The 26,721-nt window shown below is 39.6% G+C and overlaps 1 protein-coding gene across 1 annotated transcript in view; it reads right to left on the bottom strand.

Moving 5' to 3' along the window:
• DPYSL3 (dihydropyrimidinase like 3) overlaps positions 1-26,721 on the bottom strand; it is a 73,083-nt gene that overhangs the window by 44,680 nt on the left and 1,682 nt on the right. The gene's annotated exons all lie outside the window — the stretch shown is intronic.

The raw sequence follows: 26,721 nt of genomic DNA, 5'->3' as shown, positions 1-26,721 counted from the left end.
ATAAGAATGTATATAATTTGAAGAAAACTACTGAGCTAGCACTTAAAAGATTAAAGTGAGAACTCTGTAAATATTGTTTAGCCAATTCTGAAATATATCAATGATACATTATCATTTTCTCTATTTTGCATTAGTATAGCTGAAAGTATTACTGCTAATATTGCACTGCTATTTTTTCTAAGTAGATTTTAATGCCTTGAGAGCTTACAATTTTAATATATTTTGGAAAGAGGTAAATTCCAAGGAATTCATCCACATAGTTTTAAAAATCACTTGCGACTTAGATAAATAATGCCACTAGGGGACAATATGGACACAATCTCAAGATTATGTTTTTTAGACTGTAAGCCACCCAGACTCACTTCAAAATGAGATGGGCTGCAAATAAATATTTACAGCTGCAGTGAAATACGAAGATATATACTTCAATACATACTTTATGAAGACTTTATTTGAAAATCCATATCTTAAGACTCAATTTAAACTTTCTATAAAAATATTATTTTCAATTCATACGCAAGATGAAGTCTGTGACAGTATAATATATAAACATAAAACTGAGAAGATACAAAACAAGTAAAAACCAAACTTTTTAGATATAATTTATTTTTTCTATGAAATTTTACTGTATGATAGCATGTCTATGTTTGCTGATATGCACTGTGAACCATACTGTAGTTCACACTTGACAGTATTTTCTTCCATTTGCAAAATTCAGCTATCTCCATTGTATATCGAGGTGAAAATGTTTTGTATTCAGCCAAAATACATGAAAAAAAAGCAAACCACTTCAATTGAATTCTAAAATTATGTATAAACATCCATTCTATTAACTACTACTCTCGTAATCTTGGGCCTTACATGGCAAAACATTTATGACTGTAGATACAAAAAAGTACCACAAAGTTAGTTACATATGTTAAGACAGCTGTGGCTCCTTATGAATTCTTCACAACAGATATGGAAATAATTAATTGCTTTTACTTTTGTGAAAAAAGATAACTTGACTTGTCACTGCAGAAGCTAGCAAGGCTACTTAAATTAATCTGTGAATTTGATTTGTTTAAGATAAATCCCATTCTAATTGCTGAGCAATTAAGAGAAATATGAAATCAAGTCTTTTCAGTCAACAACTTTTACATCTCATCAATTGTATCACCCTGCAAAATGAAGCAGAAAACAAAACTCAATCGAAACATGAACATTTTTCCTTTATGGATGTGTACATATTCCAATTATTCTTCATTCCTCTAATTTTCTTCTACTTTTTTCTCTCTCCAATACTTTTACCTTTCTTAACTAGAAGAATTAATAAAGAAGAGTTGTGGTGGTACAGTGGTTAAAATGCAGTATTGCAGGCTAATTCTGCTGACTGTCAGCAGTTTGATTCCTACCAGCTCAAAGTTGACTTATCCTTCTAAGGTTAGTAAAATGAGGACCCACATTGTTGGGAGCAATATGCGGATTCTGTAAATCACTTGAGAGAGGGCTATAAAGCACTGTGAAGCGGTATATAAGTCTAAGTGATAGTGCTATTAATTCAAGAAGTACTGATGAATTAAAACCAGACTTATATACACTTTATGCAAATGTTTCCATAAGTTATATTTTCAAGTATGTACAACTTTGCATTATTTATGTAGCACAAATTAGATAAATATTTAGGATGCTCGGTGCTTGGTTCAATATGTACTTATATAGAGCAGTTATAGAAGTTGGAGAATGATTGAATAGGTGAATGGAATGTGAATTCATAGTAAAAGGTAAAACTATTAACTCATTTTATTATTTTAATGAGGGTTCATTATTTTATAATTTGCTTTTCCTTGCATTCATAAACATTTGCTCAGGAACTCAGAGTGCATTAGAATGAAGCATACATACACTTCATTAGTCCCTTATTATGAATTATAAACTAAATCAACTAACTAAAAATCAATTTGTGTAATGAGGTTTTTTTCCCCCCCTGCTCCAAGTCCCCCCTTTCAAATATATGTATACACACCCATTACTAATTATCAGTTATGGAAATGAAATGATTATTGGTAAAATATGGACTGAAGCAGCTTCTATTTGAACAGTACAAAATTGTTTTTGTTAATTCTTCTGTGAATCAGATCTAGCCTAGAATTTCCCTCAGAGAGTTGAAATTCTATCTATTTCTAATCATATAAAACTGACAAAAAATGGTAAATTAACAGTAAAATTAGAAATAACACTGTCCATAGAGATTCTGTCAGAATTCTATTCAAAAAAATTCTATTTTTTCTTTTCTTTTTGAAAGCAACATCTTTTTTCTGACCTGATGAACAACACACTGAAGTGGCGCAGTGGGCCACCGAACACATAGAGGTGGCGCAGTGGGCCACTGAACACATAGAGCCGAGGTGGCGCAGTGGGTAGAGTGCAGTACTGCAGGCCACTTCAGCTGACTGCTAGATCAGCAGTTCAGCGGTTCAAATCTCACCGGCTCAGGGTTGACTCAGCCTTGCATCCTTCCGAGGTGGGTAAAATGAGGACCCAGACTGGGGCGATATGCTGATACGCTTAGAGAGGGCTGAGAGCCCTATGAAGCGATATATAAGTCTAACTGCTATTGCTATTGCTAACACACTCCTTCACAATAAGAAAAGCAGGAGAGGAGGAAGAAATTGGGTGTGTGGAGATATGCACTGGGAAAACATGCAGAGGATCATTACTCAAAGCAATGGTCCCAGTCAACTGAATGTCAAGGGGGGGGGGTTTCCTTTATTTTCCAAAAGAAATAAAACAAGTAGCATTTGATGAGGATGTCAACCTTCCAATTTATCAGACTACGGTTTGTTCAAGCTCTACATTTTCCAAACATGCTATATTCATCAGCAAGGAAAGGAGACATCCTTTTCCACATAAAAGTTTAAGTATTAAGAGATTTTAAAGCAGTTTATGGTTATAACAGAACCCTGAAGTAACAACTGTTTACTCATTTACCTTTTTTTCAAAAGCTGTTATTACTGATTGTCCCATTTGTAAGGTCAATGATGAGGCCAATCATGGGGCTGCAAGGGGAAGGCCAAAGACTTTTAACAGATTTCCTTTATATATGGAAAAATTAGACTTTTTTATATTGTATATTTGTTATGTCCATATCATATGACATGTAGGAGAGGTTAGGGTTAGGTAAGTACATGAATACTTACATATTAATTTATAGAAACATAGTGTTCTAAACATTTGAGAAGCATTGTACAAATTAAAGTAATTTAAAACCATAATGTGTAAGCATATTAATATAGAATGTAAACAAGCAGAAAAGTAGTATCATTTACACAGATGTCCAGGTAAAATTGCAGGCTATTTTTGAAACTGTAGATGGAAACTAGCAACATACTAATGAGAAATTCTCAAAGCTTTTTAAAAAAGAAAATAATAATAAAATACATTTTTGAGTGGCAAGACTTGTCCAGGTAAAATCACAGGCTATTTTTGAAACTGGAGATAGGAATTAGCAGCACACTACTGTGAAATTATCAAAGCTTTTTAAAAAAGAAAATAATAATAAAATACAATTTTGAGTAGCAAGACTTTATAATGAAAAGTGGGTTTTTGGAAGAACATTGAATTTTCTCTATTATTAATCTCATCAATTACAAAAGATCTGTGTTACTTTTTCAAATCAAATCACTCTCTTGTTAGCATTCAGAGTCTGTCAAGTGAACGGAAGAGAATAGTGTATCTATAAAGCAAGGATGCTTCCTTAAAACTCTAGTTCTACAAGTGTTCAATTGTTCATTCACATAAATGGTTTGGTGCAAAATCTCTTACTGTACACTGAACAGCTTTGAGTAGGAATCCCATTTTCTACTTTCAATGTGCATGCACATTGGCATGATTTCCATCTTTTTCTGCTCAGTTTTTGCTACCAGTTTGTGACCAGTGGGATCACAAGCAAAAAAGGGTAGAATGACCGTTGGCTTACCTGAATGGTCGTTCTCTAAGCGCTACAGGAATATCCAAGCACAAGTTAACTTCAGCTTGATGCCCAAGGACTGAGTTTAACATTTCGGTAGCTCCGCCTCTTGCTCCCCTCAGAGACTCAGTTTTAAAAAATAAAGGAAAGTCTAAAAGACCCCTAGATGGAGATGGAGCATGCCCCCACCGGAGTGCAGGACCCCGCGGGCACACTTTTAGGGGGGAGGGGTTGGACACTCCCGCAGCGCCTAGAAAACGACCATTCAGGTAAGCCAACAGTCCTTCTCCTAGGCGCTGCTTGGAGTGTCCAAGCATGGGAATGCCAAAGCTATGCCGTCCCAGGGAGGAAAGAATTGTCCAAGCTCGCGGGGGTTGCGATGACTTGCTGCAGAACTCTTCTCCCAAATGAGGCCTCGGCAGAGGCAAAAACATCAAGTCTGTAATTTTTCACAAATGGAGACGGACTGGACCAAGTAGCGGTCCGACATATCTCCTCAATGGATGCCTGCGTAGCCCATGCAGCCGAAGTTGCTGCGCTCCTCGTTGAGTGAGCTGTAATGCGAGGAGGGACCGGTCTAGCTTGTTGTTCATAGGCCAGCTTGATACATGCACGTATCCAACGACCTATGGTGGAAGAGGTGAACTTCTTGCCCATAGAGACTGGTTGGAAGGATACAAAGAACACCTCCGACTTGCGGAAGGGAGCCGTCCGTTTCATGTAAATACGGACTGCCGACGGACATCAAGCTTATGCCATACATGCTCCCTTGGATACCTGGGGCATGGGCAAAAGTCCGGAAGAACAATTTCCTGTGATCTATGTAAAATGCTGTTTACTTTCGGCACAAAGGCTGGGTCCAGTCTGAGGACAACTCTGTCTGAGTGTACAATGCAAAGGTCGTCTCTAACCGGGAGGGCAGCCATCTCAGAGATTCTGCAAGCTGAGGTGATGGCAATGAGAAAGGCCATTTTTTAGAGTCAGATGATGCAGCCCAACAGTCCGAAATGCTTCGAAGGGGGCTGTGGACAAAGACTGCAATATGACCAACAAGTCCCAAGTTCAATATCTGTGGATTGTGGGAGGACAGAGGTTGGTAGCTCCCTTGAGGAAGCTAAGAACTTGTGGATGTCTGGTAAGCGGCAACTGTGAATCCGTGGACAGTATGGTGGCCAAAGCAGCCGTTTGACGCTTTGTTGGGTGCAAGACCTTTGTCCAAGCCTTCCTGCAAGAAGTCCAGGATTTGCGGGATGGTGGCAGAAGAGGCTACAACTCGATGGGTCACACACCAGCGCGAAAAGGATAACCAAGTTGCCTCATAGATTCTGACAGTGGAGGGATGCCTGGATGGTACGAATGACCTTGTCAGAGAACTTGCTGAGCTACAGGATGTCCTCCTCAAGTGCCAAACGGCCAGTTGCAGCCACTGGGGCTCTGGATGCTGAACTGCCCCCTGGCTGAGGGAGATCTGCTCCTGAGGTAAGCGCCAATGCTGAGTGACTGACAAACTGACAAGGTTGGCGTACCAGGACCTCCTCGGCCAGTTAGGGGCCATAAGCAGCACCTCTGCCCTCTCTGATAGAATCTTCCTGATCACCAGAGGAATTAGAGGGAGAGGTGGAAAGGCGTACAAAAGACCTGGCGGCCAGCGTGACCAAAGTGCATCTGTCCCCTTTGCCCCGGGGCAATGGAACCTGGTGAAGTATCGGGGGAGCTGAGTGTTGGACAGGGTCGCAAACAGGTCGACCTCCTGGCGGCTGAACCTCTGTGTCAGCTGGCGAAATAAGGCTGGGTGAAGACGCCATTCTGAGCTCTGGATGGTGGTTCTGCTCAACCAGTCCGCCGTCACATTGTCCTCCCCCGATATTTGGTCTGCCCGTAGGGAGGCCAGGCACCTTTCCGCCCAATGGCCCAGAGCTTCCGCCACTGACATCAGGGCCAGAGATCGTATGCAGCCCTGATGATTGATGTGCGCCTTTGTGGCGATGTTGTCAGTTAGGATTAGCACATTGCGGCCTTTGATCTGACGGTGGAAGTGGCACAAGTCTAGTCTGGTGGCCCGGAGCTCCAGCCAGTTTATGTTGTGGGCGAGATCCGCCCGCAACCACCTGCCCTGGACTACCTGAGCCTGAAGGTGAGCGCCCCAACCGAAGAGGCTGGCGTCCGTCGTTATGATTAGGCGCTCCGGCTCCTTGAAGTAGCAGCCCTTCAGAAAGGCATCCGTCTGCCACCACCTGAGAGAGCATAGAACCTTCAGAGGAAGACGCACCACTCTCCTGGAATTGCTGGCTTTGCGTTTCTGGAGTGGCAGCAGAAACCACTGGAGGTCTCGCGTATGCAGTCGTGCCCATGGAACCACCGAAATGCACGACACCAGTTTCCCCAGCAGCTGGGAGAGGGAAACGATCGACACTGACCCCATTGAACGGATGGCTCTCACCAGAGACCTGATGTTGTCTACTCTCTCCTGCGTGAGGAAGACCTTGCAGTCCCTGGAGTCAGTCACTGTGCCGAGATGTTGAATTCTGCAGGTTGGGGTCAGGTGGCTCTTGGCAAGATTGACCGAGAACCCGTGGTGTTGCAGGACTCGTATGGTGGTGTCTAGGTCCCTCTGGGCCTGCCCCCTGCACAACGAGTGAATGAGGATGTCATCCAGGTAGTATTCCAGTCTTACTGGGAGAGATCGTAGATGCGCAGCGATAGCGGCTAGTAGCCTGGTGAAGGTTTGAGGAGCCGATGAGAGGTCGAAGGGAAGGGCTCTGTACTGGAAGTGTTGATTGGCAAACTGGAACCTCAGGAACTTGCGATGTGGCAGATGGATTGGAACATGCAGGTACACCTCCTTCAGTCTATGGAGGTCAAGAGATTGTCCTGCCTGACGCAGCCCAGGATGGTCTGAAGGGACTGCATCTTGAAGCGCTTGTACACCAGATACTTGTTGAGTTTCTTGAGGTCCAGTATTGCCCTTACCCTCCCGGATGATTTGGGGACCAGAAACAGGATGGAGTAGAATCCCCTGCCTTCCTGGCCCCTGGGAACCCTCTCTATAGCCGCTATCTCTAGCAAATGATCTATCTCCGCCCTCATGAGCTGGAGGGCGATCTGGGAGTAGGGCAATGGACAAAGATCCTTGGAGGGAAGGAAAGGAATTCCAGGGTCAACCCGTGACGGACTGTATTTAGAATCCAAGTGTCCGTCGTGGTCTCCTCCCATTGGGTGGCATAAAGTTGGAGACCGCCGCCAATGGCAGGGTCCCAGTGATGGTCACTTGGCTTCCGGAAGAGGCGGTTGGAATACCTCCCATGGAATGGTCTATGGTTGCCCTGCTGTCTATTCTTATCCCTGTAGGAGGATTTATCCTAGGGACGATCCTGGGATTGAGCGTAAGATCGACTGGGCCCCCCAGAAGAGGTGGAGGGCTCTGAGTTCTGAAAGGAGTTTCAGCGAAAGGGCTGACCCCTAACGCCCGGTTTCTTGGTGACCGCAGGCAGGATCTTACGCTTACTCAAGGCCTCCCCAAACAGTCTTCCCCCTTTGAAGGGAGCGGAAGTGAGCTTCCACTTTGCCTTCACGTCTGCCTGCCAGTGGCCGAACCATAGTAGGCGGCGTGAAGCTACATTGGAGGCAAGAGCTCTAGAGGAGAATTTAGTGCGGTAAGCGAGGCGTCGGCTGAATACTCAACAGCCGCTATTATTTTGTTAACACCCTGCCTCCCCCTGGTATCCCCCCACTGGAGGCCGGCCAACAGCTTGCGGAGCCAAAACAGAGCCACTCTACTAAAGTATGAGGAAGATGATGAGGCCCTCATGGCCCATGTCGTGGCCAGGTGGGTCTTGTGGGAAATTGACTCTGCCCTTTTGTCCTCTGCTTTTAAGCCCTCCAGCAAATCAGCTGGAAGGGCAGAATTAGAAGTAAGAGAGACAATGGGGTCATCCACCTGAAAAAGCTTCAGTAGCTCCTCCCGTGGGCGTTCCATGGTGTAAACCTTCTTATCTATCCCACTGGGGCCACGGAGCCCAGTTGGGCTCACTGATGCTGAATGATGTCCAAAAACACTGTGGAGCTGGGACCAGATCCAGAGGGGGGAACCTCCTTAAACAATCCTGCACCCGGATCTTGTGGGCCAATGGCCTCCTTGATTCCCTGAGCAGGAGGGGTTTTTTCGGCTGGGGCTGTCAGACCCATCTGGGGTGCAGCTGCCCAAGCCTTGGTAAGAATAGCCCTGAACATGGAGGGCTTGAAGAGGCCTGAGGTGATAGGTGTTTCAGGTACAGGGTTTTCGTCCTCTGAGAGGTCTGGAGCATCTTGCTCCGCCTCCTCCCCGTCAGATACTTCACAGATTCCAGTAGGGGCCGGGGAAACCTCCCTAGCCGGGGGCTCCTGAGGCCGTGTAGCACGACTCTTGGTTTGGTTTGGTTTATTGGATTTATATCCTTGCTGGGATTAGCAGTGGCAATAGGCAATTTAGAGGCCAACTGCTGGATGCCATCCGAAATACCCTGTGAGATCGCACGTGCCATCACCTCTTGCATGGTTTTTGACAGTTGAGGCTCCTGGACCTGAGGGAGGTCCAGCCCAGGTTCAGAGGGAGCCAAGGATTCCTCCCCAGCAAGGGAGTCTCTTTCATCAAGGGAATCCTCAGCCAGGGAATGGCAGGGGGACCCAATGGAGGCCCTAGAAGGGTTGGGAGAAAACCCAAAATCCTCCTCAGATGGCAAGGAGGGGGAAACCTCTAGCTGGGGGATGGGAAGGGAAGTCCATGCCCCCTCCTCCCTAGTTGTGGGGGCTGCCTGCTGCTGCTGCTGTGGTGAATGGGTCTTTTGAAACTGCTTTTCAAGTGCTTTCTGGTGCCTTTCAGCAAGTTTCTCATCTGCCTTAGAGGCCTTCCTGACTTTGGGGTGCTTCCCCTTAGTTGGGCACCCCACCCCATCACCTTTGGCAGCAGGGTTGGGCCTGCTGCATTTAGAAGCAGTGGGCCCAGCTTGTTGCTCCACTTGCTGTTCCATCTTCTGGCTGAAGATGAGATCTGCGCAGAAGTGTGAGGGATGGCCAGATGAAAGAATCTCTGGTGGTGGTAAGTGAACTGGAGAGCTTCAGGAATTAAGGCCAGTGGAGGCTCTCAGGATCCAAGGCAAATGGGGCTGGAACAAAATGGCACCAGCTGAGGAAGGTGGATGCCTGCAGACCTGTGCCGTTAAGCAGGGGAGAATGGCCTGATAGTGGCCAGAAAGCCCCTGCAGCTGCTTGGAAAACAATCTGAAGAAGAGGGGAGCCTGCCTGGAGGCCCAGAGCAAGGCCTGATGTTACAGCACTCTCCGCGGCGATCCGTGATGAAGGCAGGGTGCGCGACAATGACAGGAGGCCCAGGCAAAAAGCGCGCCAATTTTGAAAACAAGATGGTGGCCGCAATCGTGCACGCGCCTGGAGCAACTGGGGGAAGCCTGAGGAGCCTAATGCTCCATGCTGGGGACCCTAGCTACCTACCCGTCCCCTGGGCAAATCAATGGCTGCTAAACGAGCCCCCCCCCCCCATGGTGAGGCTGCAATCGCGACGGGCGAAAGGGCAGCCTCGCTCCAAGAAGCCTGCTTCGCGCTCTGGATAGCTGATAACAAACGGAACCAGGAACTTAGGTAAAACAACAACAAAAAAAAGGGAAATCTATAGAGGAGCTAACTAATAACACTGCAAGAAAAGAAAACCTAAGGAGCTACACTACACTAATTAGAGGGACCAGCCTCCTGCACAAGGACTGGATCTCCCCAAAATGCATCCTGTAGGGCAACTGAGTTTTTTAAAACTGAGCCTCTGAGGGGAGCAGGAGGCGGAGCTACAGAAATGTTAAACTCAGTGCTTGGGCAGCAAGCTGAAGTTAACCCGTGCTTGGACACTCAAAGCAACGCCTAGGAGAAATTAGTATATATGAGTTTTCCTTCATAAGCTTCAATGCAAGAAATATGAGTGAGCTAAAGTACCGTATTTTTCGGAGTATAAGACGTACATTTTCCCCCTCCAAAAAAAAAAAAGGCTGAAAATCTGAGTGAGTCTTATACATTGAATACAGCATTTTTTGCCTCCTGAAACTCCGCCCCTTCACCAAAATGGCCGTGCATAGCTTTTAGAAGGCTTCAGAGTGCTCTTGGGGGCTGGGGAGGTTAGAAATGAGCGAAAAATGGCCCTTTTTTTGCCCCTCCATCCCCCGGCAGCACTCTATAAGCTTCCTAAAGGCTATCCATACTTTTTTTTTAACAAAAAGCAGGCCCGTTTTAGCAAAAAATGGGCCTTTTTTCTCATTTTTGCCCTCACCCCACCCCCAGGAGCACTCTACAAGCCTCCTGAGGGCTATTCATGCCCTTTTTTGGGGAAAAACCAGGGCCGTTTTCAGGTTTGCAGAGTGCAAAAACTTTTTTTAAAAAATTTTCTCTTCAAAACCTTCCTGCATCTTATACTCCGGTGGGTCTTATACTCTGAAAAATATGGTACTTGGAGCAGGGATGCCAAACTGGTGGCCTGTGGGCAGGATGTGTCACAGGCCACACACTCCCCAGCTCCGTGAATGGGAAAACATCACAAAATGTCACGTGGTGGCAATGTGACACAGTGAGTTTGACACCCGTGATTTAACTCATGATAACAGCATAGAATATACAGGTAATCTTTGGGTTACCATGATAATTGGGACTGGAATGTCTGCGCTAAGTGAGGTAAAGTGCAATGTCACATTACCACATTGCTTACTCATGGCTATCCTAACAGTCCCTGCCATTATTGTTAAGTGAGAGTTGTTATGCAAGATCTTTATCAACTGCAATGTGAGTACAGGTGGAAGTTCCTAAGTACTTGGTTATATGTCACTGGAACTGTAGATCTGACAAATATCCAGGAAGGAAACACCTATATAAAAATTGTGAGCAGATTATATATTATCATTGGAATTAAAAGTTTATCAATTTTGCAGCTTGACTGAGTCTATGATATCACTAGGATGGATGACTTGGAAAAACTGGTGTCAGTATGGAGCAAGAATTTCAGCTGCCAATATTTTGCTGCAATGCTTACAATGAACAAAAATGAGTTTAGAAGGGAAAGTCAAGTAGAGGTGTCACTTGCTTATTCATCAGAGGAAAAAGATTTTCTCCAAGGAATTACTCTCATAATATGCAGGGATATTTCTTTCTTTCTGAAGACAACAAGAACTGCACATGCTGCAAATGTAGACTGATTCCTTTCCTTGAAAAGAATGAGAAGAGGAGTGAGGAAAAACTGTTCAGAATTCCTGAACTAAATACAGGGAATGCTTTCTAGAACAAAGCCAAGCAAAAGGAACCATAAATTGGACAACTTAACATGAAAATCCTAGTCTGTCAAGAAGAGTTCATTCTTTAAGAGCTTCAAAGATTTCAGGACCTCCACACTGGTGATGTCTCTGGACTCTTGGGTGAAAAGCAACTGCTACAAGTTCACAGATGTAGTCGTAGAGAGACTATGGCTCTGCAAAGAGAAGGATTGTTGATTTTGCAATCAGCAAAGGAAGGAACTGATAGCTCCTAAATGAGAACTGGGCATTTTATGGCCCCCAAGCCACATCCTGCCTTTTGGCTCTCCCTGTCCAGCCCATGTGCGGTCAATTGGAAGTTAGAAATCAAATATAAATAAGTGTATGCTGTAAGACTAAGCTGAAGCTGCTATGACTAAAGATGAAGCAGGCTCTTCAGCTGGTGGACAAAAGCCAGGAAAAGATCCTTAGTGAGAGTAGTTAAGAAGGAACAAAGTTGTTAAGGAAACAAAGGAAAAATGTTACCTGAACCAGACAAAACAATTGGGCCTGAACATATTGAAAACCCTGCCCAAATCCCAGCAACAGCTACCAGTCTTGAGAATCCACAAAGCAAAGACTATGGGGATAGAAGGGGTCCTGAAGCCCACCCACTCTGAGTTGTCTTTGTATCCAGACTTGGTGGTTTCCCTCCATCTGGCTAGTGTCTACCAGCCTAGCTGAAAAGCACATGGGTAAACGTACATGAGTTTGTGTGTGCCCCTGTGAAGCAGATCAAATATGTACGTTGTAACCAATAAGGTTTTGCTGTTATTTTAAATTCACTGGATCTCTAAAGAACCAACTGTGCTTCAGTGGCAAATGCCAAACCTAAACGTGTGTAACACTATGAATGCAATATAATTGCATTCCTTTTATTTTGAAGGCAACTGCTATTTTTTTTTTCCAAATTTAAGTTTATTTACACAAGTTCACAGTCCTATTGGTTCGGCCATCCACAACAACCCCAGTTTCTCATGTGGCCCCTTGGAAAAATTAATTACCCATTTCTGTCCTAGACCAAAGCATTCCCCCTCATGATAGTTGATCAATATAAGAGCCACTTTTTAGGAGAACAGAAGGCAGACAATTGGTAGTGATCAATAGATCAAGAAAATTAAACAACATTTTGGACTCTGATTAAAAAAACATGCTTCTTTCTGAGAACACATTTAGAAGATGTCCTGCAACCCTGGAGACCTCCGTGTGAAGAAAAAGACAACCCAGAAAATAGATTAACACCAAGAAAGTAGGAATGGGTGGGGAAATTAAGTTTACATGATGTGAAAGAGGGAGACGTTCTGCTTTACTTTGGCCTTATCCCCAAAAGAGAACTATGTTAAAATGGGTTTTAAACAGAACAATTAAGAAAGGGAAGGAGAAGCATCTCAAGGCAAGCAGGAGATGCCTACAGAGCACCTGGGTACCATGACTGATTTTATAACTTCAGGACCACACCAATTATATACATCCAAGTGTTTGAAGGAGAGTGTAGATGTCATCTTAAAAGTCCCTTTCGGGGATCTTTGAGAAATAATAAGAGGCTTGGAATAGTATCAGAGGAAGTTAAATGTTCCTATCTTTAAAAAAGAAGAGTCAGATAAATACAAAGTAATAACTGTTGTCAATACTAGGCAAAATTCTGGGACAGATGATTAAACAACTGGTTTGTGAGTATTTAGAAAATAATATATTGTTTGGAGGTAGCCAGCATATAATTATTAAAAATATTAATGGCAAATAAACCTTCTCTCTCTCTCTCTCTCTCTCTCTCTCTCTCTCTCTCTCTCCCTCCCTCCCTCTCTCTTTTGATAAATGAACAGTTAGGTGCTAGTGTGATGGAGGGACACTGTCCACCTTGATTTCAGCAAGACATTTGAAAAGGCTCCCATAAAAGAAGAAATTGTTCAGACTGAAAAATTGTAGCTGAATATGATACAATGGCTCTGCATCAGGCTGCCCTAAACTCAGCCCCCAAAAGGATGCTACTCTCAGGCCTTTAATTTCTTAACTGACAAGACGTTACCGTATATACTCGAGTATAGGCCGACCCGAATATAAGCCGAGGCACCTAATTTTACCACAAAAAACTGGAAAAGTTATTGACTCGAGTATAAGCCTAGGGTGGGAAATGCAGCAGCTACCGGTAAATTTCAAAAATAAAAATAGATACCAATAATGTTTTTGAATATTTATTTCAAAGAAAAACAGTAAACTAGCGGTGTATTCAATGAAATACTTCACTCACCTCATGATGCTGATGTCCCGCTGTGATGATGATGTCCCGTGCAGCCGCGGGAGCGATGTCCCGCCTCCTATGACACACGGCACAGTGATTCCTATCATTGGATCACTGTACCAGAGGAGGTGGGACATCGCTATGTGGCTGCTTGCCATAACAAGGAGGAGGTGGGACATCGTTGCAGAGCGGCAGGAGGGGGAGGAAGGGGAATCGTAAGACAGCCCTGCATTACATTAGAACGTGAGGAGGGGGGATGGTGCGGTGCGCGCTGCGCGGCAAACTGACACAGAGGGAGGGGAAACTCACAGGGGCACTGGGCCATTCACGAGTGTCACCCAGCGGCATGGCCCCGCCCCTTTTTCTCCTCCATTTCGGGCAAATTTTTCACTGACTCGAGTATAAGCCGAGGCGGCTTTTTTCAGCCCAAAAAGTGGGCTGAAAAACTAGGCTTATACTCGAGTATATACAGTATATATATTTATTTGATAAATTTATATGGCCACCCATCTCACCCAAAGTGGCTCTACACAGCATACAATAAAATCCAATTAAAATACACCACCAAAAACAAATAAGAACAATTAAAACAATAGATAGGAATAAAAAAAAAATCATGAGAAGAAAAAAAATATTACAAATAACATAGCCAATGTGCCTGTGTTTCCTATTACCAGGAGATCTCTAGGTTTGCTGGAGAGGGGAGATTTTGTTTGGGGGGAAAGGGGTTTTTCTGAAAGGCCATGATGGTTGGGCTAACCTCAACTTGGGACAGATGATATTGAAGAGTGCAAGTGCAATGGATGAAAAGGCTTCCTTCCTAGGTCCTGTCACATGGAACTCTTTTGGAGATGGAACCTATAGCATGTGTCTCCTGCAGGACCTTATGAGATGGGTAGACGTAATCAGGAAGAGGCAGTTTCTCAGATAACTTTTAACTTTAAGACTCAGCAAGTGCTGAAGTGAAATTTAGCTTTTGAAAATGAAAACTTTAGTTTTCTTCCAGGCTATTCTCCTGGGCAAACATATTAAATGTATTACAGTAACCAATGCAAGCAAATTATTCACGTAATAGAAAATGCAATGTTTAAATGCATTTTAGGGGGGAAAAAACAAATTAAAAAATTATTGAATTCTAAATTGAATGCAGCAGTGAAAGAGCTAACAGTGTAATAGTTGGGGGGAGGGGAATTCTGTGGTGGCTCCCTTGCCTGATGTCTTAAACAAGTACTTACTTTGTTTAATGGTTAATCCAGGGTTGGATGAATGTGAGCCAATGGAGTAATGCAGTTAGCAAAATACAAGATGTACAGGAAGCAAAATAGTAAATCAACAGAAGAATAGAATTAGTATTGGAAGAAGTTAATATCCCTCTCTATTTTGCGCTGGTCAGACCATGGATACATACAATTAACCTCAATTTAATGCACTGTAGATTCTGCCAAAAAAGAGCATTTTTCATTACTCTGTGAAAACAGAAAGCACTGCATCCTGAATATGTTATCATGTGGACAAGAAAGGGCATCTGAGGATTTTGTGAATTGAGCCAACTCAAGGGAACCCCTCCCTCCCTGCCTCATAAAGTTATTGCCTAAATAACAGTTTTTGAATTCTTGTCTGAATTACTGCAATGCACTCTACAAGGAGCTGCCCTAAAAGAGCATTTGAAAGCTTCAGCTGTGCAGAATGCAGTTGTACAGATAGTAAAATTTGTCAGATAATTCACGCATATAACATCCCTTTTGTGGTGAGCTGCACTGGTTCCCTATGCATTGCTGGGTGCAACTGAACATGCTGGTTTTTGCGCCTTTAAAGCCCTTCATGGCTTGGTACCAGGTTACATGAGGGATCATCTCCTCTCTATCGTTCCTATCTTTCCAATTTTATCTGGCAAGTTGGGCATGCTATGAGTCCTATCAGCAGCAGAGATTAGGAGATTATCTTCTGTAGCCCTTTTGTTCTCTGATTCTTAAGACATTGGGGTCTCCCCCCTCTCCTTTCTGATTATTTCTTAGGCAGTATCTCTTCCCATCAATCTCACATGCCATCACAAATCCTATACAATTTTAGCTAAAAATAGTCTTTAAAAAAATCTTTTTATTTTGTTTATGCAAACTTCACATCTTTGCAACATGTTACACTTCTTTTACATATCTGTTGTGATTCTTTTATCTGTACAACGTGTATAGGTTGTTTTGTATAACTATAACTTTATATATGCGTGCATTTATATTATTTCGTACATCTTTTTTCTTCATTCTATATATAACATTCTATATATTTTATGTAGAACAACCTTTATTACATTTGAGTCGTTTTGTATCTATTTCCTATTATTTATTTGCTACAGTCTATTTTGTATTTCTATCTTTTAATCATTTTCTGATTTTGTAGTTGTTTTTTAATTTGTTGATCTTTCTTCCTTTTTTTTTGCTTTCTTGCTTCCCTCCCTTTCCTCTAGCCAATTATACCATAAATCCCATACAGAGTAATATTCAGATTCTTCTTTCGTGAGCCTATCCATCTCTGCATATTCCAATATTTTTTATTACATTTTCTTCTGTTGGTGTGTAATTATTTTTCCAGTTTTATACAAATGTAATTCTTGCTGCCATGATTATGTATAGAATTAAGTATTTAATATTTTTTTCATAATTTCCTTTTATAGTTCCTAACAGAAATAATTCTGATTTTAGTTCAATTTGATGTGTGGTAATCTCCTCCAGGCAATCTTTTATTTTTTTTCCAATGTTTTTTCGCAGATGCACATGTCCACCACATATGGTAGTATGTTCCGTGTTGTTAGTTGCATTTCCAACAGATAGGTGAGCACTCTGGGAACGTTTTCGCAATTCTCACTGGTGGGAGATGCCATTTGTAGAACATCTTGTACATGTTCTCTCTATATGCCGTTGACATAAATTTGTAATTTTTTTCCCAATTTTTTTCCCATTCCACCAATTCTATAGTATACCCCAAATTTGTCGCCTGTTATCATCATTACTTTCACAGTTTCTTCTTCCATTTTAAATTTTAATAAATTATGATATATTTCTTAATCAATTTTTCTTCAGTTCCCTGTAGAATTTTATCCAGTTCTTGTGGCTCCTTATAAAATCCATTCCTTTCTCTGTCTTTTTTATACCAGCCTATGTCTATTCCCTCGTCTTTCAATTCTTGCCTTGTTTTTAGTCTTTCTTGGTTATCTAATATGTCTTCATATATTATTATCTTGTTTATGTCCAATACATTCGGGTATATCAGAGCTTCCATGGTGGATAGCCAAATTGGGATTTTGTTGTAATGTTTTGTTTTGATTTTTAACCGTATATGAAGTAGAGCTTTTCTAATTAAATGTTTTTGGAAATAGCTATTGGTTTTGTCTTTCCCATCCCAGATAAAGGCATGCCAACCCATTTCCGAATTGGTTATATTGCTATCTATGGTTCTAATTTTTCTCGGCTTATATATTTCCCGATTTTTTCCTGGTTTTAACTGATTTTATGATTGTTCACTACTTGGAATCATTTGTCTGAGATGAGCAGCTATAGAAATTGATTGAATGGATGGATGACAGATCTTTTTATAAAACTTTCTTTAAAAACAAAACAAAAGCAATCCTAACCTCCCTCCTATTGCCTTAAGAACTGGCAATGCAAACAAGAGACATTTTTAGTGCTCAAGACTGTCTTTTCATTCCAACTTTCTGATTGCTATTGCTGTATCAAATGCACAAAATAATAATAGCTATTCTCCCAGACAGTGGGAAAGTAGCTGGAATCAAGGTCCGCAGCAGCTTGAGTGGTTAGGAACAACATCCAATATTTCCTCGTTTTCTCAATTTATGTCCAGGAAAAAGACTAGATATTTTGAGAGTCTCTTTAGGTCATTCTTCTTTCCACCTATATATAGCAATTGTACTGTCTTCTCCCTCCATATGTACAAATTTTTTAAATGTATGCCATTTACCCCATTTTAATCACTGGTAGTAAATTTCCCTGAATTTGAAACTACTGTAGTGACAACTTCAATTAGCAACACTTACCCTCAATTTAGAAATTATATCATGTGCATAGACTGAATCTCATTAAAATCTGATTAAAAATTTAAAAAACCAAAGAATCATCACATTTGAAGAGCAGTTTCATACAAGGCACCTAACCCATCTCCCTAATTGGTAAATGAGCAGTTTTTGACAGCTTATAACAAAGTTTTTCTATGGAAATGGTTAGGAAGTCAAATATGACCATTTACTATATAATTGTCAGTGAAATTCCCCAGAGAAAGAATTCAAATATTATATGAGGTGTGAATCTTAAAATAGATTTTATTAGCAACCTCATTCTTCATCCCATAATTATCATAGCCATACACTCTGGTATACTGCCATACAACTTCTTGCTAACTCAAATCTCAACGTACCTGACCACTATTAGAAGGAATGGTGACAGCTACAGTCAGGAAGAAAAAACTAGGTCCACATGAAGGACCAATTAAACCAATTTATTGCTAAACAACCTATGCACAGGAATCTTCTCAACTAACGGTTAGCATCTGTTTGGAGGTTAGATAAAGACTCATGGAATTCAAGGACAGTTGGACTTAGTCGGCTTGTGGCCAAAAAGGGATTCTAGGCTAATCTCTTTTTAAACTCCCCCCCCCTCAGGTTCTGCCACTCCATCTCCAACATCTACTAATGTATAAAAAATAAAGCATTCAACACATTGTTGTGGAGAGATCAAAGACTATTAGCAATGAGAGCTTCAGATAGTTGAGGAACTGACTAGTGAGTAACAGAAAGCAAACTGAACTCTCCAAAGATGTAGAGGACCTGTTTAAGTTCTCCCCAGTCTCCTGAGTACTCAGGGAACATCACCAATTTCACCAATCCAAGCCAAGATTTCAAAAATATTGTTCAAAATAAAACATCTTTCCAAAAAGACAACTTCTGATTTGGCAGCAGCAGTAGCCTGAGTTTTATTCTCCTGCCCATGTGCCAACAATCTCAGTAAGTCTTCCAAGCCTCAGGTGTGACCATATAATCAATCTTCACTTGGGTGGTCTCTGTCCACTTTCTCCTCAGGGTTTGCAGTACGAAAAACCAACTCTCTTTTCTGCCTAGGCAATGAACTGAGTCCAGCCGGGGCAGCATACAAGGGTGGAGGATTTTGTTTATTCAGGCATGATAAGGGTAATGCAATAGGTGATTTCTATGACGGCTCCTCTTTTGTGATACTCTGGCATCCACACTCTGAGCAAGTATGAACAAGCCCTGATAAAGCAGCATAGCAGGAGTTGAGGGGGAATACGAAATCTAGTTAGTTCTAAAACTGAAATGGATGGGGAAAGATACCTATGTACGTGTATATAGGGGCCTGGGGTATTTCTATCCACTAACTGTATCAAATTTTTAAAAAATCAAGTTGATTTGTCCAAAAGTCAGCCATCCAATGTTTACTTGAGAGACCGCCTGCTGCCAATTACCTCCACCAGACCGATTAGATCCACAGATTAGGCCTCCTCCGAATTCCATCCGCTGGCCAGTGTCGACTGGCGACTACCCGGAGGAGAGCCTTCTCTGTGGCTGCTCCGACCCTCTGGAACGAACTCCCTGTGGAGATTCGCACCCTCACCACCCTCCAGGCCTTCCGCAAAGCCCTTAAAACCTGGCTGTTCCGACAACCGTGCCCCTATCTCGAATGGTATGATTGTTGCGCTTTTTAAATTATGTATTGTTTTGTGTTGTTGCCTAATTGTCTGTATCCCCCTTCCCTTGTTTGAGTTGTGAGCCGCCCTGAGTCCCCCTCGGGGGAAAAGGGCGGCATACAAATGAAATAAACATTCATTCAACATTCAAACATTATCAGTAGTAAGGATTGAAAAAAACTCACTCTTGATGGAAATCTAAAACGATTCATAATCAATCAAAAGCAAAATCATAAGTCTAATTAAGTACTGTAACAATGTATTTATTAAAATATCAACATGCAAACATTCCCTTCCTTTCTCATTGAAGGGATCAGTATAGCTACAACTTCAGAATCCTTCTACAAGTATAAATTATTATTATGATTATTATTAATCATGATTGACAGAAGATAAACAATCCCCCTATAAATGTTTAATTCCTAATATTAATCAGATTCTCTTTGCTCTCAATATCTGTCATGAGTAGTGGCTTAAAACACAAACTACTGAATGCAAGGGCACAAGAAATAATCTAGCTCAGAGGTGTCAAACTGGTGGTCCGTGGGCCGGATGCATCACATGCAAGCCACGCCTACCCCAGCTCCGCAAATGCGAAAAACATTGTGAAACCAAGTGATAACAACATGAGGCGGCAAGTTTGACACTCGTAATCTAGTTGATAAAAAAGGAACACATCTGAAGACTTAAGAAAATTCACTTGTACAGGCAAAATGAGATTGTGCTACATGTCTTCACATAAACCTGCTGGTATGCATAGAATGACCTTGCTTTCACTGAATGTTTGCTTCATTGCCTCTGGGTACATACAGCAAAAACAAAAAGTATCAGAGAATCATAAATTATGTAAAGTTCCTTAACATAAGAATTTAAACAAGCTAAAATTCTAAAATATGAGCATATAGCCTTAGAGACAACCTTCCTAATAAAATATTTGGGCCTTTTGGTCATAAATAAAACTGGTTTTGTCAGAAAAGTATAATTGTTCCATATTTTGGCCTTTGGAATTATAATTGTTTTTCTTTCACTAACAATTTATCTAGGTGCATGGAAATAGTGTTTGCTTTTAAAACTTAAAACTATCTCAAGGGAAGTCTGGAAGTTGAGTCATGACAACTGGGCTGAAATGTTTTGCTCTTATCCAAGTAAAGATAGGGAAGTGTTTAAATATTGTTTAAAAATTCCTTATCTAATAACTTAAGATTTCTTAATCTTCAATAAAGATCTCTTCTGAATCCGTCTATTTTTCCAAAAAATATCTCATAGGTAGTGAGCACTCAACCCCTATAGGTGATGTCTAGATTTCTAGATTCACCTCTATTATTAAATCATAACAAAACAAATAGCTAATCCAAGAATGAAAATTAGTATCTTTATCTTGATTCTGTCAAACACAAATAAATACAGCATCTATTTCTAAAACAATAGAATTGTTCTGATGCTTAGAATTTACATAGAAAAATTTTACAAAAATTTCCATCAAATCACTGTATTTCCAAGGAATTTAATCCAGATAACTTCCTGTGTTTCATACATGGTGATCTTATTTCCCAAAAGACCATCTTGAAAGCATGACTTCAATGCCTTGAGAATTAACATAAGAATTCCTTACATTCCATCAAAAAAATAAAAAAAATAAAATGGCTTCTCAGATATTTATTTTCTCTTTGCTAGTAAACAAAATAAAGAGCAGTTCCATAATTGAGCAATTCTGAATCCACTATCTGTTTAATCTAAGCCATTTTATGATTACATTTACCCAGATTGATGCTATCTTAAAGGACTTTTCTTTTCAAGCTGCTTCCTAATAATCTTCCTGAATCGTATTTACTACCATTACATTTAACAGAAAATATCCTGAAGGATATCTTACATAGAAGTGAGGCCACAGTACAAGATAGGTTGATTTGTCCATGTGCAAAATGGCTCGGTACCTATGAAATGGCCAACTAGATAATTCCCCACCCCACCCCAAGATTAGGAAAGTAATGTTGGTGAATGTAAGGAAATCTGGGTTGTGTGTGAGGGGATGATATGTGCATGTATCTGTCTGTGTGTGTGATAAGACAGAAAGACAGAATGCTCTGTCCCCTCTTTTATCCACACTTCAGAATCATAGGAATTACTGCTTTTTTTTCTATCTCATCAATTTTTCTGTAAGATTTAGTGCAGCAATCACATTAGCTATTTTAAACTACCATATTTTTTGTAATATAAGACGCACCGGAGTATAAGACGCACCAAGATTTTGAAGAGGCAAATTTAAAAAAAAGTTTTTGCACTCTGCAGACCTCCCAAAAAGCACCCTTTTCACAAAAACAGACCCCCCCCCACCAAAAAAGGAATGCATAGCCTTTTAGGAGGCTTGTAGAGTGCTCCTCAGGGCTGGGGGGGGGGAAATTAAGCAAAAAACTGTCCAATTTTTGCTCATTTCTGCTATGCAGGTCCATTTTGGTAAAGGGGGTGGGGTTTGGGGAGGCAAAAAAATTGCTGTATTCGGTGTATAAGACGCACCCAAATTTTCAGCCTCTTTTTTGAGGGAAAAAGGTGTGTCTTATATTCCCAAAAAATACGGTATTTACAGTATGTTAAAATTCCTAAGAATTTGGTTATATATATTTATTACTGATAGAATATCTTAAAATGAATTATCATATGCTCCTGTGGCTATCTGCCACTTATTAAAAAAAATAGTTTATAAATAATAACTACAATTTAACTAACAGTTTTAAGCCTTCAATTTAATCTCCTTCAATATAATCAGACTGTGACCAAAGCTGTTCTTCCTCATTCCATGGACACTCTTGGTATAAAAAATTACATATATTATTCTTCCCATAAATTAAGAACCCATGTATGTCTTTAGATTTCTTGCTTCTGAAAGATACACTTCATACTGATGTCTATGCAAATCAATCATCTCTATTCTAACATTAAAGCAGTCACATCCTTTGCAAGGATTGCCCAGGCTGTCTCCCACTATCGGTATTTGTGTGTATGGAGTTTGTTGAATCTTAAAAAAGGATGAAGCTGCTTTCACAGTCCAAAGAGAAGCGTTACAATGCAGGAACACATTTTGGGGGACATCTCCACTTTGCACAGACCTACTGTAAATTATTCAAGCCTCTGCAATTAAAATTATTTCTTGCAGTTTTAGTTTAGTCTGTATTATCAGTAATAGGCATGTGAAATTCAAACATAAAGAAAAATGACAAAATCATATATTTGGATGATTAATGAACAATGTAAGTGTGGCAAATTGCAACAGATACTGTACTGGCAAAAGAATGGATTTATAAAGTAATTCTCATTTTAATGAAAGCTATACTTAGCAACCATTGTGTTTTACTGACAAAGATAATTTGTCTCTACAAATTGGATCATTCCTGTGCTTAATACTACAAAAAGTAATTTGCAACTGTAATAAACCCATTTTGTAGCATAAAAACAGCTGTCATGGGGGGAAAAATATTGTGCAGAAGAATTATATAAAGTTAGAAAAGGCCAAAAACAGATGTGGAAGGATATATATTTCTCTGATTTGTTTTTGAAATAACTAAAAAGACAACACTCAATGTAATAATTCCACTTTTGTCATGTTTTCCAATATTTACTAGCATTTTAGTTACTATTCCAATTTTTAACAGTTACTCATTTAGATTGATAAACCAGAATTATAGCTTAATATGAAAAAAAAAATCAAATATCCTTTGCATAATGCCCAATTCACTACTCTTGACTATGGGGATGTTTAAATAAACTAGAGAACATCTATTTGTGATATTTTTGTGTTTTGTCTGAATTATGATTCCTACAACTGAAAATGAAACAGGACAAAAAAGAGAGTTCTCCTTACAGTATAATCCAGGATCAATTCAAACATAACACTGTTTCCATAAACAGGAAAGTACATTTAGAACTTCTGCTTTAAATACTGTATTTATTTTGACCAATACATCAATTAAGCCATGGATTACTTATAATTCCAAATATTTATTTATTGGATTTAGACTACCTCTTCTGGATAGAATCATTATGCAATAAATGAAACATACAAAGGTATTACATAAAGAACTATAATACAATTTAAAATAGTTTATATAAAAGTTTAAATGAAAACAATTAGTCTCTTGCTAGAGCTAAATTTTACTTCCGAGTCCACCTCTTTTATGAAGCAAATCCTGTTCCTTACTGTGAAATATATTAACATAACAAATGTTTGTTAATTTTTTTCTTTGTGTAAAAAAATCTAATTATCTATATTGGTATTGATTAGTGATTTTATCATTTCTGATTCCTCGTTATATGATGGAACATTTCACTAGTTCTTATGCTTGTAAGCTTATACTTACAAGAATGCCTCATCAGTGATGGTATGTAGCTTTGTCATCCTCCTGGCCTTTTTAGTGATTCACCAAGATTCTTGCCTTCATATTATGTATTCAAACTTGTTAAAGTTTAGCTTTATTATTATTGCTTTCAACAAATGAATCATCCTGCATTATTTAGCATTTGATTCTTTATTCTTCTTGATGTCTAAGGTGTTCTCCAACCCCATCATTCAAAGAGATCATTATTTTAATTCAATATTTCTGTCCTGCTTTTAGAGCTATTACAACCAAGAAAAACAATTGACTGTACATAGCTTTACTGTCAATATGATGTCTATATGTTAATACTTCGTCTAAAACAGTCAGAAATTATTTTTCAAGTATGAAATATGTATTTCATAACTGTCACAATCTCTATGAATTTTTGAACCTAGGAAGATAAATAATTTTGTTATTACTTTGACAATATATTTGCTAATTTGCATTGATTTGGCATTGTATGTTGACATATTTCTTTTATTTTTTAATATTGAGGAAAGACTGACTTCTCCACTTCCCACATGAGATTTCTTAAATGTTCCTTGTTTTCAGCCATCATATGGTATTATCAGCATATCTAAGACTACTGGTGTTTCTTCCACAACTTCTGATTTCAATTTCTTGTGTCTGCAGGTAATCTTATAAAGAGGGTGACAGTGTACAACTGTGATGTTCTTTTTTCCAGATTTTGAACCCCTGAATAGCTCCATATTCTATTTTAATTGTTTCTAGTCATGAAACAGATTCTTTGGGTAGATAAGGCAATTTAAAACATTTTAAAGGGCTATCCACAACATCTCTTAATTTACAAAGTCAAATGTTTAGTATAATCAATAAAGCATAAATATACATATTTTTGGAACTATAATGCTGTTTCCATTACCTATCACATATTAGCAATATAAACTCATGTGCCTCCCAAGCTTATCCATCTGGCAATTTTCATCCTATGTACTAATGAAGTCTAGACTGCAAAATCTTGCTTTGGTAAGGTTTGATCTTTTCCAGTCCCTTGACCATTGCTGCTTACAAATCATATATATCATTCTAAATGCATAATCTGGTAAAAAATTTAAATAGTTCATCCAATCTTCCAGTTTATCAGTGTTTTTATAATGCCATTATATCACATGTCTGATTCTAGTTCAATGATCAAACTTGAGGCAATTGTTTTCTTGTTTCTTCTTTTTTCAGTTTTGGTCAATGTTATCATCAGATAGCCATTACATTTTTTTTTACATTCCAGGATATATTTTAATCACGACACAAATTGCAATCCAGAATTTTTCAGTTATCCATTTATTTATTCAATATATTAATTTCCCCATGGAATCACACAACTAGCTTGTATGGTAAGTTTTAATTTTATAGAAAGTTTACAATTTGAACCACAAATTGGCTTTGTTGAATGAACAGTGCATCTCCATCTTTATAAGAGTATATAAGAATACATATGTTACATATCATTGTAGAATACTACCGTTATATTCATGATTATCTTTGGAAAGTTACCAGAAACTTCAACTGATTTAGCAAAGAAACAATTTACAAGCCAAGTGCAACACAGCATTATCTTTTCATTTATTAAAGAACTATCATAGTGGCTGGTATTTGTTTTCAAACACAATTCAAAATGCTAGTGTTATCAAGTATTAAATAAAAAAAGAGAGTCTGATTTCCACCAAATATTTGGAAGTAAGAATGACATGGAGTAAAAAAAGGTGCTGAAACAAGAACAGAGGCAGATTCAAGTCCTACCTCCACTAAAAAAACTGTCGTCGTAACTTCTGACAAGTCATTTTTCTACTGTCCCATCTACCTCATGAGATATTTGTGACAGATACTTATTATTTTTTCATCCTGGTACAATAATCTTGTAACTCTTGTTAGTTCTATATGGGTTTCTCTGAGCTCCTTATAAAAAAGTTATAATTTTCAAATAAAATAGTTTTCCCATAATGCTACGGTATAATTACATTTTTTTCTGTGATGAAATGATACAATACTTGCATTCTATTTAAATAAATTAAAGGTTAATTGGATATTTCCATGTAGGGAAAGCAGACAGAAATATAAGTACCTGGAGGTGAGTCTAATAGAGGCAGTTGACAAAATAAGAAAAATAAAAGCAGATAATCTATAAATACATACACATAAATAAAACAAACAGAGAAATCCATTGATAGCCTTCATAATTGTTTGGCTAGGAAACACTCAGGGTTTTTCCCTGACTCATCTCTAAACAAAAGCAACTTATATACTACCTGTTCATCCTTTATTATTAAACTATTAATTGTTCATAATCAACTGGTTCTCTACGTAAATAAGATAGAATCTAATATCCTACCTCCATGTAAAGTATAGACAGAATACTTTAGAATGTATTCTATCTGTTAGAAGATTTAGCAAAAAAGAGATAACCTCAATATAAGAACTGTGGGAATGGTGGCTGTTTAAAAAACAACAACACTCATCTCCAAATTAAAAACTGTGCCATTTCTGACTAAATAGATCTAATTTCACTATACTGTCCCTAAGCAATTTCATCCAATATTTTTCTCTTCCAGCTGGATGGTTTTTACTCCTCTGTTGCAGTGATTTGAGCTCTTATTTCCTGTTTTTTAAACCCACAATCCAGAAACTATAGAATGCTTTTGATTTTCCACTCCAAAATCTGAGAGAAAGTTCCAGACTTAGATGAGAAAATTCTTTTTCCAGTCTTCCTGCTTTTTCCCCCCTGATGTCAAAAAGGTGAGAAAGAGGAGGGACTGAGCAAAGGTCATTCAGAGAAACCATAGAGCCTACTGTTTCTAAGGCCACTGGGCTCTCTATAGTCCACCTGAATAGTATGACTGTGCACAGCTTGCAATGATTCAGTCTTTGTAATAGTTTTAAGAATACTTTTCAGTTTTCTGACAGCCAAAACTAAAATAGCTTTTTTTTTTAAAGTGAACCGCAAAATCCTGATACCCAGCAATACATTTGAGCCACAATCAACACCTGAAAAAGCTATCAGAGTACTCAGTCTGATCTTACTGTATGATATTTAAATCAAATCCACTTTAATTATATCAGCCTAAGGTCAAGAGTTCAGATTTTATTTTCAGGCCTGTGATTATAGAAAGCCCATTTTCATTATGGAAA

The sequence above is a fragment of the Thamnophis elegans genome, chromosome 2, assembly GCF_009769535.1.
Source record: "Thamnophis elegans isolate rThaEle1 chromosome 2, rThaEle1.pri, whole genome shotgun sequence".
Classification (NCBI taxonomy): domain Eukaryota; kingdom Metazoa; phylum Chordata; class Lepidosauria; order Squamata; family Colubridae; genus Thamnophis; species Thamnophis elegans.
Note: the sequence above shows the minus strand (reverse complement) of the source record. Positions and strands in the feature narration are given on the sequence as shown.